Here is a 13340-nt window from a genome sequence, read left to right as displayed (position 1 = left end):
AAGATAAAGCTTAAAGGCAGTTAGTCTACAGGAGGAGTGGGAAGGGTGGATTGAAAAGGGATAAAGTGGAAGGGGGGGTCACAGCCGTTTTCCATTTTGTTAATGATGGATTTTTATTGTTTGTTATGAAAATAATGAATGTTCATTGTGGGAAAGTTAGAAAGTTTCAAAAAAGCATGAAGAAGAATATATATTACTCATAACCCTATCACCCAGAGGCAACCATTGTTAATAATTGCCATGATTTTTTTTCAGATTTTTCTCCACGATGATTTTTATGTAGTTAACAGTTTTGAACTCTGCCTCTTAAAAAATTTACATGCTAACCTTGGCATTTTCCCATGGCATAAAAAACTCTGCAAAAGAGAAAAACTTTAGAGTGGCTGCATAATATTTCAACAAGGCTGTCCCCCAATTTACTTATCCTAGTTGATCATTTAGGCTATTTCCATTTTCTCCCTTTATTACAAATAATGTGCTACTATGATATCTAATCTACTGGTTTTTTTGTTTTCTGGTTAATACATGGGACTGGCCATTTGGAGAGTGTTAGGTTGAATTTTACAGCAGTGTAAAATGCTCTGTGGAACAGAGGAGCGGCACAGGAGAATCTCAAGCTAGCTGTAGTTAGATTACAAGATGGTAACAACTGACCTTACTTTTCTTTCTAAAACCTCCACTTCCTCCTGAATTTCTCTGGACGTCGAAGTGACTAGAGCCACCCTCCATCCAGGCACCCAAGCTTGAGAATTAGGAGTCACTTTGGATTTCTCCTTGCCCAGCCCATCCAACCAGGCACCAAAATCTGTTCGTTTTACAACCTCCATTTCTCTCAAATGTCTCCTCCCCTCTCCAACCTCACTGCAATTGCCTTAGTGTACTTAAATGACCTAAATGAGCATCTCCGGTCTTCCCAAGCTACTCCCTTTAACTCATTTCTCCACTGTGCTGTTAAGATCACCTTTTTCAAATACACTTAAAATCACTTGCCTCTTCTTACTAAAAGCCTTTAATAACTAATTTCTTGCTCCCCACACACCCAGCACCTGAGCTTTCAGGATGCATGAGATCCTCAGTTTCCTTGAGGCCCCTTCAAGAACCAACCCTACCTACTGCTCTAGACTCTACCCCAGGCATTCCCTTCACAGGCCAACTCCATGGCCTTAGTGAGTGTCTCATGCTTTTGTCCACGTCCTTGTACTGTTACCTTTACTTAAAAAGCACCTCCCCTCCCTTCATGATCTAGCAAACTTTCTTGCCTTCAAAACTCAGCTTGAATGCCACCTCCTACAGGAAGTCTTCCTTTACCCACAAAAATTTGCTTGGGCATCCTTCTGTGCTCACACTCTGCCCATTTCTTAGGCAGAAACCCACCACACTGTGCCTCTCCTTGAAGGGTGGGGATTGGGCTTTGTTCATCTTTTTAACCACTAAATACTTCAGTCAGGTATTTCCTAAAAAAAAAGGATAGTCTCCTACATAACCACAGTAATTATCAAAACCAGGAACTTAACATTGATACAAACTGTTATCTAATCTACAGACCTTATTTTAATTTAACCAGCTGTCCCATTAATGTCCCAATCTAGGACCACGTGTTGCATTTATCGCTATGACAACTAAACTGGTCCTTTAATCTGGAACTGTCTAGAGTCTTTGTCTTTCAAGACTTTGCTATTTTTGAAGAGTACATGACAGTTATTTCCCTGAATGGTCCTCAGTTTGCATTTGTCTGATGTATCTTCATGATTTGACTCAGGTTATTCATTTTTGGCAGGAATACCACAGAAGAGATGTGATGTCCCTCTCAGTGCATCACACATCAGGAGGCATATGATGTCTGTCTGCCATATTCCTAATGATGCTGACCTAGTAATTACTTGATTAAGGTGGATTGGCCAGATTTTTCAACTATAAAGTTAATGTTTTCCCCTTTGAAGTTAATCAAAGATACTTTGAGACTATGCAGAATATCTTGTTTCTCATGACACTTTCATCTACTACTTTTATCATTTGGGCCTCTGCTTTCTCATTGGTCAAATGAGGTGCACAGAATGGAAAATGAATTCCAAAATTTTCACTCTCAAGGATCCCTTTATTCCACCCCCTACTGCTCCATGGACCTCATATTTTGAAAGATTTTTGTCCATCAAACAAGTGGCATTTCTCAAGGTCTATGTGACTCATTTTCCTATTACACCTTTGTCACACATGTCTACTGCACTGTATACTCACCAAGGCAGGGCCCATTTGCCTCCCTACTGGATGCCAAGAGCCAGTCAGAGTGCCAACCACAGAGTAAGTGGTCAACAGATTTTTGTCAAAGGACCGAATCTGACTGCCAATCCCAGCTTATCCCCAGCATTTGATGTCTGCAGTGAGGACACCAAGTTGATAAATATTATCCAAAGGCAGAGACTCGACATTTCAGTTAGTCTCAGAGGCTTTGTCACTGGTCAGTGTTCAGTGATCATGAACATTTTAAAAACAGACTGAACAAAGTGTGTGGAAATCTCTCACCCATTCCTCCCCTCATCCCTGACTTTCTGGAAAGCCTCAGTTAGATGTTGAAAGGGTGTTCCAGCTCCCCAAGTTTATACTGTAATCTCTGATGCCTCTGTAATCAGTGGATGGCTACTGGCTAGACAGTATCCTGACCACACAATCCAGATTTTAAAATATCCTCGACCTTGTTTCACATTTTTATGACATTAGCATTGTCACACTTCCTCCTTCATTAAGCGCTGGAGATCATGGAGATATAATGTAGCGGAAGATCATGAAGGGAGTTTTAAAAAGGGATGGGAGGGAAGGAAACTAACATTAATGGAGTATCTCCTGTATGTCCAGAGCTTTCTTTCCTTTGTTCTCTCTTTTAATCCTCACCATAACCATCCATTTTACAGATGAGAAGACTGAGGCTGGATAAAGAGTAATGGCCTGCACGAAGTCATACAGTTAGCATGCAGCAGGGCTGGGGTGGGAATTTCTTTCCTAAGCCCCAGCAAGTTGCCACTGCACCAAGCTGCCTCTCCCATCATATAAAAATGCCCTTCTCTTGCATTGTGCTGGCGATCACGATCTAGACAGGCGAAGGACAGAAACCTCTTGGACCACATTCACTGCAGTTATTCTTTAAATGATTGTTATCGCGAGTCAGTAGCTGTTGCCATGGCTCTGGGGAAGTTGTCCGAAGAAGGAGGGCCTTTCTTTGGGCGTCTTGCGTGCCTGAGGAAGGAACTCTAGTTCTCAGCTTTTTATTACCTCTGGCTGTGCTGAAGCAGCAAGGGCGAGAGAGACGTCCCTGCAAAAGTGTTGCGGGCGTGAAATCACAACAGGGAGTCGGCTGGGAGCGGGGCCACGCGCCCAAGAGAGACCCAGGGACAGGCGATGGGGGGAAGGAAAGGAGACCAGAAAACACTGCAGAGAGACGGGGGAGAAGGCCAAAGCGGGAGGAAATAGAACAAAGGGCAAGAGGAGAAGAAGTCGAGAAAAGTTGGGACAAGGGAGGAGAAAGTTTGAGAAAGGGGGCGAGAGAGCAAGCGAGGACGGTGAAAGTAAAGAGGAGACCGAGAAAGTGAACTGAGAGAACTCGGAGAATTCGAGAACGAAAAGGAAATAGGAAGGAGAGAAGACGGAGAACGAAGCGGAGAGAAAAGAGTGAAGGGGAGAGGGGAAGACGTCAGAAAGAACAGACAGACTGGGCTGGCCGAGAGGCGGGTGAGTGGCCCCGGGAGGACGCGCATCACCTGCGTGGCGCCCCCCGGTGCAGTGGTGCGGTCCTGCTCCCTTCGTCTGTGAGCCGCGGCTCGCCCAGCCTCCTAGGATTGGCTCCAGCCTCCCATTCATGTAACCTGCGTGTGCGTGTACGTGTGTGTGTGAGTGTGTGTGGTGTGTGTCTCGCTCGCCCTCTCCGTCTGTGTGTAGAGAGCGAGGGTTGGGGACGGAGGCAGGCAGGCGAGCAGGCAGGGAGGGGAAGAAGAGGAGGGAAGCTATTAAACACACACACACTCACACACGCGCGCGCGCACACACCCGCCCCAACCCCCCAGAAGCCTCGGGATTGCAGCTGTTTCATGTGGGGCAGCAGTGCTGGTAGGGACGCCGGCCGGGAGCGGCCGGGAGCCGGAGCCAGGAGTGCGCGCGGGGCTGGAGACTTGCTGGGGCTTCGCTCCCTGCGGGAGCTATTGTTGGTCTCGCTGGAGCTGAGCGCAGAGCCGGGACCTGCTCCTTCCTGGGCGTCCTGCTCGGGCACGCGGAGCCGAGGAGCCTCGCCGCCGAGAGCGAGAGGAGCCACCGGCGCGGCGCCTTGCCTCTCTGCCGCCCTCCTCCCCGCTTCTCCGGCGGTGGCAGCCTACAGCCACGGTAAGGCGGCGCGATCCGTTCTACGGAAAAGCGCCTTTGGGGACCGCGGCGGCGCCTCGCCCGCTCTCAATACTCTCTGCGCTCGTTAGCTGGGGCAGGGTCGGAGCAGCTCGCGAGGATGCCCAGGGTTCCGGGAGAGGCTCGCCCGCTCCCCCGGCCCGCACCGGGGGAGGCAGGGGGGACGGCAGGGGCGCGGGTTGCCGGTGAGGCGAGTCGGTCTGGAGCCCCGAGCCTCTACCGCGCAGCCCCCGAAGCTTGCCGCGGACTGGAGCCTGGGAGCCAGGGCTAGGGGAGAGCAGGGAGGTGGGCGCGGGCCGAGGTTCGTCGGCCTCGCCCGGATCCCCTTCCCCACCCTGGCCCCAGCGCCCGCAGCCACTCTGCAGAACCGCCCGCCCCAGGGCCTCGGCGGGCGCTGGAGGAGCCCGCGAGGCGGCGCCGGGCTCCGGGGCTGCAGCCTGCCTTGAGGGGCAAGCGCCGGCTGCGGCGGCCCCGCACGCGCTGCGGTTGGAGGGAAGAACTGGGAGAAGCGACCCCAGCCTCGCGCCCTCTGCAGCCGGCGCGGCGCTCCTCTCTCCTAGCCTGCCGCGGTGTCCACCTTACCCTCGGAGCGAGTTGAGGCTGCAGCCGCCGGGTGGACACGCGGAACGCTCGTGTGTGTGTGTGTGTGTGAGAGAGAGAGAGAGAGAGAGAGAGAGAGAGGGAGAGAGAGGGAGAGAGAGAGATCGCTTTTACCCCCAGCTTCGGGGAAATGTGCTCTGGAATGAAATGTGATCACCGAGCTCCTTAGTCATTTTCTTCGCGATTTAAATATGCAGTTTTTATACTGGAGGAGCAGACGGGAAGGTGGTCTCGAGGAGAGTGTGTGTGTGTGTGTGTGTGTGTGTGTGTGTGTGTGTGTGTGTGTGTGTGTGTGTGTACACGCAACCAGGGAATCACAGTCAACTACTGGGGCGAGGGGAGGTTCAACTGGTGAGTCCTCGTTAGCTGGGCAGTAGGGTGGGCTTTGCTGGCCGCTGCCCTCCCTTCTCAGCCCTGCCTACGCCTAGGCGAGGTTTGAAAGTACTGGAAATTCAACTGCGTGGTCTCTAACTTTGGAAACTGGCTCCCCTTTCAGGGCGAGACGTTAAAGTGATTTGTGCACCCTGGTCCATGTGGACGAGGGTATTATTACTCAGGTGGCTTACGGATCCCTCTTCAGAATCGCGGCAATCCCCCGCCCGGTCCCTCACCCCCTCCTACCACCAGCCCTGGCGAGGTTTGTAGAGATGCAGCTATCTGTAAGCCACCAATGCGGCGAAAGCGGCGCGGAGAGACAGCCTGGGTTTTGCCGGGTCCTGCTTGCAGTCTTGGTATTTGACTAGACCACGAGATCGCTGCGCTACTTTTGGAAGGCGGCTGCGGGGCACACTCGGGATTCGAGCGCCGGGCTGAAAGGGTGCTCATGTGCTGAGCTGTGCGGCCGCGCACGCCGGGAGATCTGCCAAATGGCATCGCGGGCAATTACATAAACTGCCTCAGTGATTACCGGGAACCGTGATGCGAGCCCCCTGTTCGCGAAAGACAAGCCCGAAAGTTTGCCTGCTTGAGGAATGTAAGTACCGGGGCGCTCCTATCCCGGGACCAGACAAGGGAGCCGCCTCGCCACTCCTGCCACGGGCGTTGGGTGCCGATGCTGCTGTCCCTAAAGGACCGGAGATCGAGGCAGGGACTGGGAAAAGGATCTGGGATTGATCAGAGAGAAAAAGCCGGTCAGAACTCAGGCTCCATTGAGTTTATAGGGCCCAAGCCTCCCCTTGGGGGTGTTGGGAGGCCTTCCAGGGAATGCTGTATGAGGAAACTGGCTTTGTGTCCTGGGGAACCCCAAAGGCCCTTTTCTCTGCTTCTCCGAGCGCCTCCTCCCCATCTGCCACACGCAGTTCCCTTCATGTTTAGAAACCTGCCCGCTATGCCTGGTCCCCCGCGCCCCCCGAGATGCCAAGCATCCCAGCAATGCAGGCCCACTCTGGCGCGGGGTTCGGAGGGAGAGTGCTGGCCTCTGCCAGAGCCCGCCACCACCGGGTACCTATTCCTGGTTTCCTGGGCTAGGCCGGCTTTGATGGAATGGGGACGGGTGCCGAGTATGGCTTCCGTCCCCCTCGCTTCTCTGCTACGCGGACAGCAATTTGCTTCTGTTTTGTTTATTCTCCACATCTCGCTGCTGCCCTTTGCCGCCTGCAGCACATTGATGGTCTTTGATAGAGAAACCATAGTAGAGTGTTTTTAAATCTTATTTTTCGCCCATAGCGGGATAAGCAGCCCCAGACCTGCCAGTGCCCTGCAGATCGCTGAAGCCAGGGGCACAGTGGCCCTGAGCTCCCTCCTCCCGCAGGCGGGGGGTGGGGGCGTGCACGGGTGGGGAATTTTTGTTTTTGCCACATTCCATCTTCCGGAAACCTCGGATCCCCTGCCCCCCGCCCCCCGCCGAAATCTCGGGTCTGTCTGAGTGTGTTCCGCGCTGTAAAATAAATCCTCCCTCCCGCAGACCTGTGGGGCCGTTCGGATTTCCTGCCACTGCCAGGATCCTTAACAATGCGATTGCAAAGCTCTTGCTCGGCTGGGAAAAATCCCCAGGTGCCGGCCGGCCTCGCCTTGACCTTGCTGAAGGCGCCTTTAACCCGGCTGCCTGCCGGGCTGGGGCCGGGCCGCGGGGGTCCGGGAAGGTGGAGGGCGCCCTGGAGGGGCTGGGTTCGCTCCCGGGGCAGGACGGGAATCGGGTCGCGGCGGGGCGGCCGCGGGGAGGGTATGGGGCTCCGCAGCAACCTGTTTCCCTGCGCTCAGGGGCGGCGCACTCCCGCCCCTCGCCTCGGGGCTGGCCCCGCGCTACCCTCCTCCCCGCCGCCCTCAGGCAGCCTCCGGGGGTCCACGGTGGGCTGCGCGGGTCGAGGCCCAGTCGCGCTCCCCCAGACGCCTGCCCGTGCTCCCCGGCTTGAGGCTCCTCAGCGAGCCGAGCCGCAGTCCGCGCGAGCTGGGCCGCTGGGTGGGCGGGGCCGGGGCGGGAAACCCGAGCCGAGACCGCCGCGTTCCAGGCCAAGTTCCAGCCCGCGGCGCGGAGTGCAGGCGGCGCGTCCCTCCCCTTTCCTCGCCCGGCCCTCCACCCTCACCACGCCGGCGCGCTCCCGGCGCCCTGCCGCTCAGCTTTGCCGGGAGCTCTCTTCGCCAAAGTTACAAGAGATGTTTTCACAGGTGGTGGCAGTGGAAGCGCGCGCGCGCTCGAGTGTGTGTTCGCGCGCGCGCCTGGGAGGGGAGGTGCGCGGCGAGGCCAGTCATCTGGCAAAGGAGATTCCTCTCTTTGTAGGCGTTAGAAGGGCGCGTTGAGAAGCAATCTGTTTTCTCTGGTGACGGTGAGGATGGGAAGTCCTTTCACCTGGTGGAATTGGACCAGTCGGAGCTGACTTCCCTGAGGTGAATGTGTGTCTCCTCTCGGCCCTGCTTTGCGAATGTTTGGAGATTTGGACGTCCCCACGTTCTTCAGGACTTAGGATGGAGACGTTCATGTAGTTTTAGGGGACTAATTCAGGGAAGGTTTTGTTCCCACCACGTGTCTTTGAGTGGGGGCAGTGTGCAGGTTGGTGTGTGAGTTCGCCATCTTCTGTGGTGGGGAATTTGTCAGGGACGGAGAGGTTCAGTTTTCTAGAGAGGTCTCTTGGATTCATCTGTCAGCCTGCTAGTATCGAGGCCTCTCTTTTGGGGCGGAAGGGGGGTGGAATGGGGGCAGTAGGCCAGTGAATCACCCTGATGGACTGTGGGGGAAATGGGATCAGCCTTGCTCAGTGCGGGGGCCCAGGGGGCAGAATCAAGGCTCAGCCTTAAAAAGAACCATCAGAAGACAGTTCTAGAAGCGAATGGAACGACCTGGAATACGAGGTAGTGAACTCCGTAGGAACGAGTGTTGCAGTAGAAGGCTGGGTATTGTAAGGGTGGGTGATTCGGGTCTCCAAAGGCTCTCTTCCAATAGATCTGACTCTAGGTCGTAGAATCTCCTCAACCCTCTCTGGTTTTGTGGCAGTAAATTGATAGGATGTGACTTTAACCCCTTAATTTTCTGTAGGGGAGTCATGACTCTGTGGCCTTAGGCAAATTACCTTTGGAACTTCAGTTCTCTTGCTTGTAAAATAGGAAGATATTGTCTGGTTTACAACACTGTAAGGATTAAGGTCCATAAAACCTCTGACATGCTGCAGGCCATTCACAGATGGTCATTCCCTCCCACCTCCTTCATCCCTTTGGAACATTGTGCATTTGAGGGTGGGGAATGGGCAGGGAACTCAACAGCCCCAGAAGAACCAGCAATATTGCATCCACAGTCTATTTAAAAACAGCTCAAATGCTTGAAACCAAAATATCTTCTCTTCTCTTAGAAAAGTCATTTCCAGTTTTGTTAGAATTTCTCCCTCATTGAGTCCTTTTTTTTCTGACAGAATTACATCGTTGTGCAGGTTGGCATGTTGCGTAACCTGATATTTCCAGATCAAAAATTACAAATATGGGAAAGAAGGTGATTAAGAATTCAAGATACTGTTGGGCAACACAAGCAAGGGACTCAGTTTGAGATGCCTGCTCACTCTTTAAATGTCATAGTTTGAAGGAAAATGAAACCTACTAAGCGCACAGTACAATCCTCACCTGGGTACTTAGCTGCCGGTATAGTTCTAATGAACGGCTGCTCTACCTGGACCCCAACCCTCCTGCTGTTCCTGTCCCAATACATTCTCCCACGTCCAGAAATGTAAAACATAAAACATAAGAACAATGGGATTTAAATCACTTCCTTGCAGGTTTGATTCCAAGAGCCTAGCAGGGTAAATCAACGTCAATTTCAGGGCCAATTTTTTTTTTTTTTAACCTGCGTTCTTACATGGTCTATCAGCCTGGCTTATTGTAACTGAAAACTAAATCGCTCCATCTTTACTTTGCGCTGACAGACCCCTATGGGGGCCACTTTGAAAGTGACACATGCCCCAGTTCCCAGGGAACCAAGCATGCGTGGATCCCTGAATTTATAGTTTTCCATAAGGAAGGCTTCTAATGAAACTGTAAATGTAGAGGCTTAGTCCTCTGTAGGTTATATATTTTTACTTTGTCACAGTTATTTTCCTGACTTTTATTGTCTTTATTCTAATTACCAAAGCAATACATGTTCACTGTAGCAAAGTAAGACAATATAGAGAAAAGCAAAAAGAAAATGTTTCACCACATTTTGGGTTGTACCTTCTCTTTCTGACTGTAGAAAAAAGTGAGATCATAGTTACAATATTTTGAATGTTTATTTTCCTTTAATGATAAAGCTTTCCATGTTATAACTTTTCCCCCAATGGCAACATTTTTAATGTCTACGTAGAACCCCAGTGCTTTAACATGGCATAATTTAGTTGAACAGTACCCAAATTTTGACTTTTCGTTTATTTTTAGTTTTTTTGTTATTATCACAAAGCAGCAGTAATTATTCTTGTACACACTGTGTAATTTTAGTATTTCCTTAAGATAAATCCCTAGAAAGTGGGATTGTAGGGTCAGAGGCATATGCCATGGTGAGACTTCTGTCACACATGAGAAGCAGTAGGGTCTACTGTGATTTCTACTTCATTTTTTTAACCAGCCTATGACAGCTTACTTTGCAGTCCCTCTTGGGAGCTTAGGTAGTAGAGGAAGGTAGGGGTGATAAACAAACCTCAAGCAGGGGATTTGCATAACTTTGAGCTGTTCTGCTAAACTGTTAGGCAAATCTTTTTTCCAAGAACATTTTTCTTCGAATGAGTCTTCACTCTCTGTAGCCCTTCAGCCAGCAATGGAGTTGAAATATGTAAATATGTGTCTCTGTATTGTAGGTGGGGCTGGCTCCCTGGTGAATGACAAACAGTTCCTCAGAGAAGTGAGTGTGTCTTTGCATTTGGATTCCCCCCTGCCTTTCTTTTCTTTCTTTTTTTTTTTTTTTTTTGGTTCAGAAGCCTTAGAAAAGCTTAGTAAGGAAGCCACCCCACAGTAAGCTTATCCACCCTCCTAACCCCACCCTACCCTGCACAGCATTTATTGGGAAAGTCAGCCTAAATGTCTCACTTCATTATCCCTGGGCACAAAAAAAAAAAAAAAAAAAAGCCTATATTGCTGTTTCCAAAGTGGTAGTAATTGGGCTCTACTCTTGTCCCATCCTTGCCTGGGCCAGTTCAATCTGAGGGTGTGTTTGTCAGCCTTCCTCTTTCACGTGTCAGATTTCTGTGACCCAGAAAAGATTTGTTCCCTGTGGTTAGATGACCCGTCATCTGACAAAGGGTTCCCTGCAGCCAGTGGGGGAAGTCCTGTCCTCCCATTACCAAGGTGTCCCCAGGCTCAGCAGGAGACATCAGGAGTTCCTTTAGATAGGATGGAGAGGACACCTCAGCATTGTTTGATGGTGTGGTCACCATAAAGGAAACCCACTTTGCTGGTCACAGACTCTGAATTCTGACAAGTGTTTTTACATGCTGCCTTGATACTGATTCCACTCCAGTTTCACTAGGGAAGGTGAGAGAATATTTTTGTTCTTTGTCACATTCCAAACCTCAAATCGGGGCTTTTCTTTCATTTGGAAAACAAAAAGGAAACAGGACATCAATGTAGCAGGATCTCAAGAGCAGGTGTTCCGTGTCCCCTCGTCCCTGTCCCCTGAGTCCTGCATTTGCTTTGCCAATGGATGGCAGTAGCCCTGTGGCCTGGGCCCACGGTAGGGAAAGCATATCAGATGCAATTGAGTATTCATTATAATTGTCAAGAACCCTAGGTTTTAAGGATGTTTGTCTCATAAAGACCCCATTTTCTCGCTGTGGAATGATTGTTGATTTCTAAAAGTCTGGTCTTTGAACTCTTTGAAAGTCAAACCAAAGAGTTGGAGCTAATACTTATGGCTCCGGTAAAACACTTGCCCATTCCTGGAATCAGTTTCCCTCTCTAGAAAATTAGGTAGGGAGAGGAGAGTAGATTTGATGTTTTATTAGGTAGTGCTTCTCAAACTTTAATATGAACACACCTTACCCAAGAATCTTGTTACAATGCAGGTTCTAATTCAGTAGGTCTGTAGTAGGTCTGAAGATTCTTGGGGCCCAAGAATCTGCATTTCTGACAAGCTCCCAGGGGATGCTTTGCTGCTGGTCCATAGTCCAGCTTGGAGTAGCAAGGTTTCAAGCTGCTTCCTACTCTGACATTATTACAGAAAGTAATAATAGTGACCTCCAGATGTCAGGGGGAACGGTCTTATATTTATAGTTTGGTGTTGTAAAGGATGTGTTCGTTCTTGCCTTTGGGGCTTTGAGAATTGGCATCTTCATTTCCCCAGGCAGGGTGGGCAGGGACATTGTCAATCCTCTCATCCCGTGGTTGTCCAGGAAGTGGAAGGATGGGGCAGGAGCAAAACAGAGTGCCTTCTGTGTGTCAGGTAGCTGCTGTTCCGGGCCATGTTCTGGATGGGGAGACAAGCTCCGAAAGTCAAGCCATCCGCCCAGGGGCACACCCCAGGGGCACACACCAAGGCCCAGCATTTGATCGTACACTTCTTGGCCCGCAAACCTTATTTTTCTTAGCGTGGCAACTTTGTAACTTTCTAGAATGCCACATGATTAAAACGGAGTGCTTAGCAAAGTGTTTCCCTTTAGAGGTGCTTTTACTGGGCCTACCTAAGAGTGAATCAAGACATTTAAAAATTCGCCTCATTATCATGCAAGCAATTAAAGCGCTTAAGAGCTTAAAAGCAATTTGTTCAAGTTGGTTAAATATCCGCCCTCCCCAGTCTTGTTTGTATTATTAATTTATTCATCAAACTGTGACATCAAAACCATGGTGAAGGTAAATTTCAGTATCTTCCGATTGGTGAAATCTTTCAAATAAAAGGACTTTGCACTGATGAGAGCCACAGTGGAAGGATCTGGTTCAGGATGAGTCAGAGAAACCAGCCTTTTACTAAATAAACCCAGCCCTGCTTTGGCCTCTGGATGAGTATTGGTCATTGAAACGTTTTATTAACGTGCAGTTATTCTGAGAACCAGTCAGCAGTGCAGCTCTTTGCACACATTAATTAGCTGATCTTCACATCACCCCCACACAGCAGATAAATAGCATTAACCCTGCATCTGAGAGAACAAACGGACACACAGCGATAAGGGTAGAAGAAGCAAACTCTTGCCTTTCAGGAAGGGTGATAGAGGTAGGTGACATTAGGGGACTCCATGAGTTTGTCACTTAATAAATACTCGGTGGTACACTAGGTAACTCCAGAGCTGTGCTGTGCAAGGTGGTGGTCACTAGTCACAAGTTAAGTTAAATTTAATTAAAATTAAGTCACATTAATAATACATTTCCTCAGTTGCACTAGCCACATTTCAAGCACTCAAGAGAGGATAGTGACTCCCCTATCAGACAGCCCAGATACAGATCATTTCCATCACTGCAGAAAGTTCTTTTGGACATTGTTGGTCTAGAAGCTTGGGATAATCAAAGACTAAGGCAAAGGTCCTTGCCCTTCTGGAACTCTCATGTAAAATAGCCTAAAAGGATACCTGATATTGGACAGCCATTTGTATAACCCAAGCTGTGGCTGGGTCCTTCTGGGTGGTGGGTAGGCACCCACCCCGCTGGAGCTCAGACTTCAGTTCAAATCCCTGTTCATCCACGTACGGGTTCTATGACTAGAGGTAGGTTATTTAAAGTCTCTGTGCCTCTTTGCAGGTTCATGCTACTATTTTTCGCTTACTAGCCAAGATTGCTTGAAAGACAATGTTAGATTCCGCAGAAGGTGCTGGGAGACAGGTATTCTCCTTTGCTGCTGGTGGAAAGCAAATTAACATACGCTTTTAGGAAAGCAATTTGGCTATAACTGTCAGTAGTCCTAGAAACACTTACTCCCCTTATCCCAGTATTCCAATTCTAGGAATCTCGCCAAAGAAAATAATCAGAGATGGGCAGAAAAGATG

General features: G+C 49.9%; 1 protein-coding gene across 8 annotated transcripts in view; it reads left to right on the top strand.

Annotated features, from left to right (window-relative positions):
* Positions 1-3750: 3750 nt before the first annotated feature.
* The window catches only part of TENM4 (teneurin transmembrane protein 4), a 741722-nt gene continuing 732132 nt past the window's right edge, over positions 3751-13340 (top strand). For 3 of the 8 annotated variants that reach the window (XM_067750501.1, XM_067750500.1, XM_067750498.1), the window contains exon 1: positions 5407-5956. The gene's annotated coding sequence lies outside the window, so the exon portion shown is untranslated. Of the gene's footprint in view, positions 4366-5405; positions 5957-10229; positions 10274-13340 lie in introns of those variants that run through there. The other 5 variants (XM_067750497.1, XM_067750495.1, XM_067750499.1 and 2 more) reach the window with 3 other exon arrangements.

The sequence above is a fragment of the Pseudorca crassidens genome, chromosome 9 (genome assembly GCF_039906515.1).
Source record: "Pseudorca crassidens isolate mPseCra1 chromosome 9, mPseCra1.hap1, whole genome shotgun sequence".
Classification (NCBI taxonomy): Eukaryota; Metazoa; Chordata; class Mammalia; order Artiodactyla; family Delphinidae; genus Pseudorca; species Pseudorca crassidens.
Note: the sequence above shows the minus strand (reverse complement) of the source record. Positions and strands in the feature narration are given on the sequence as shown.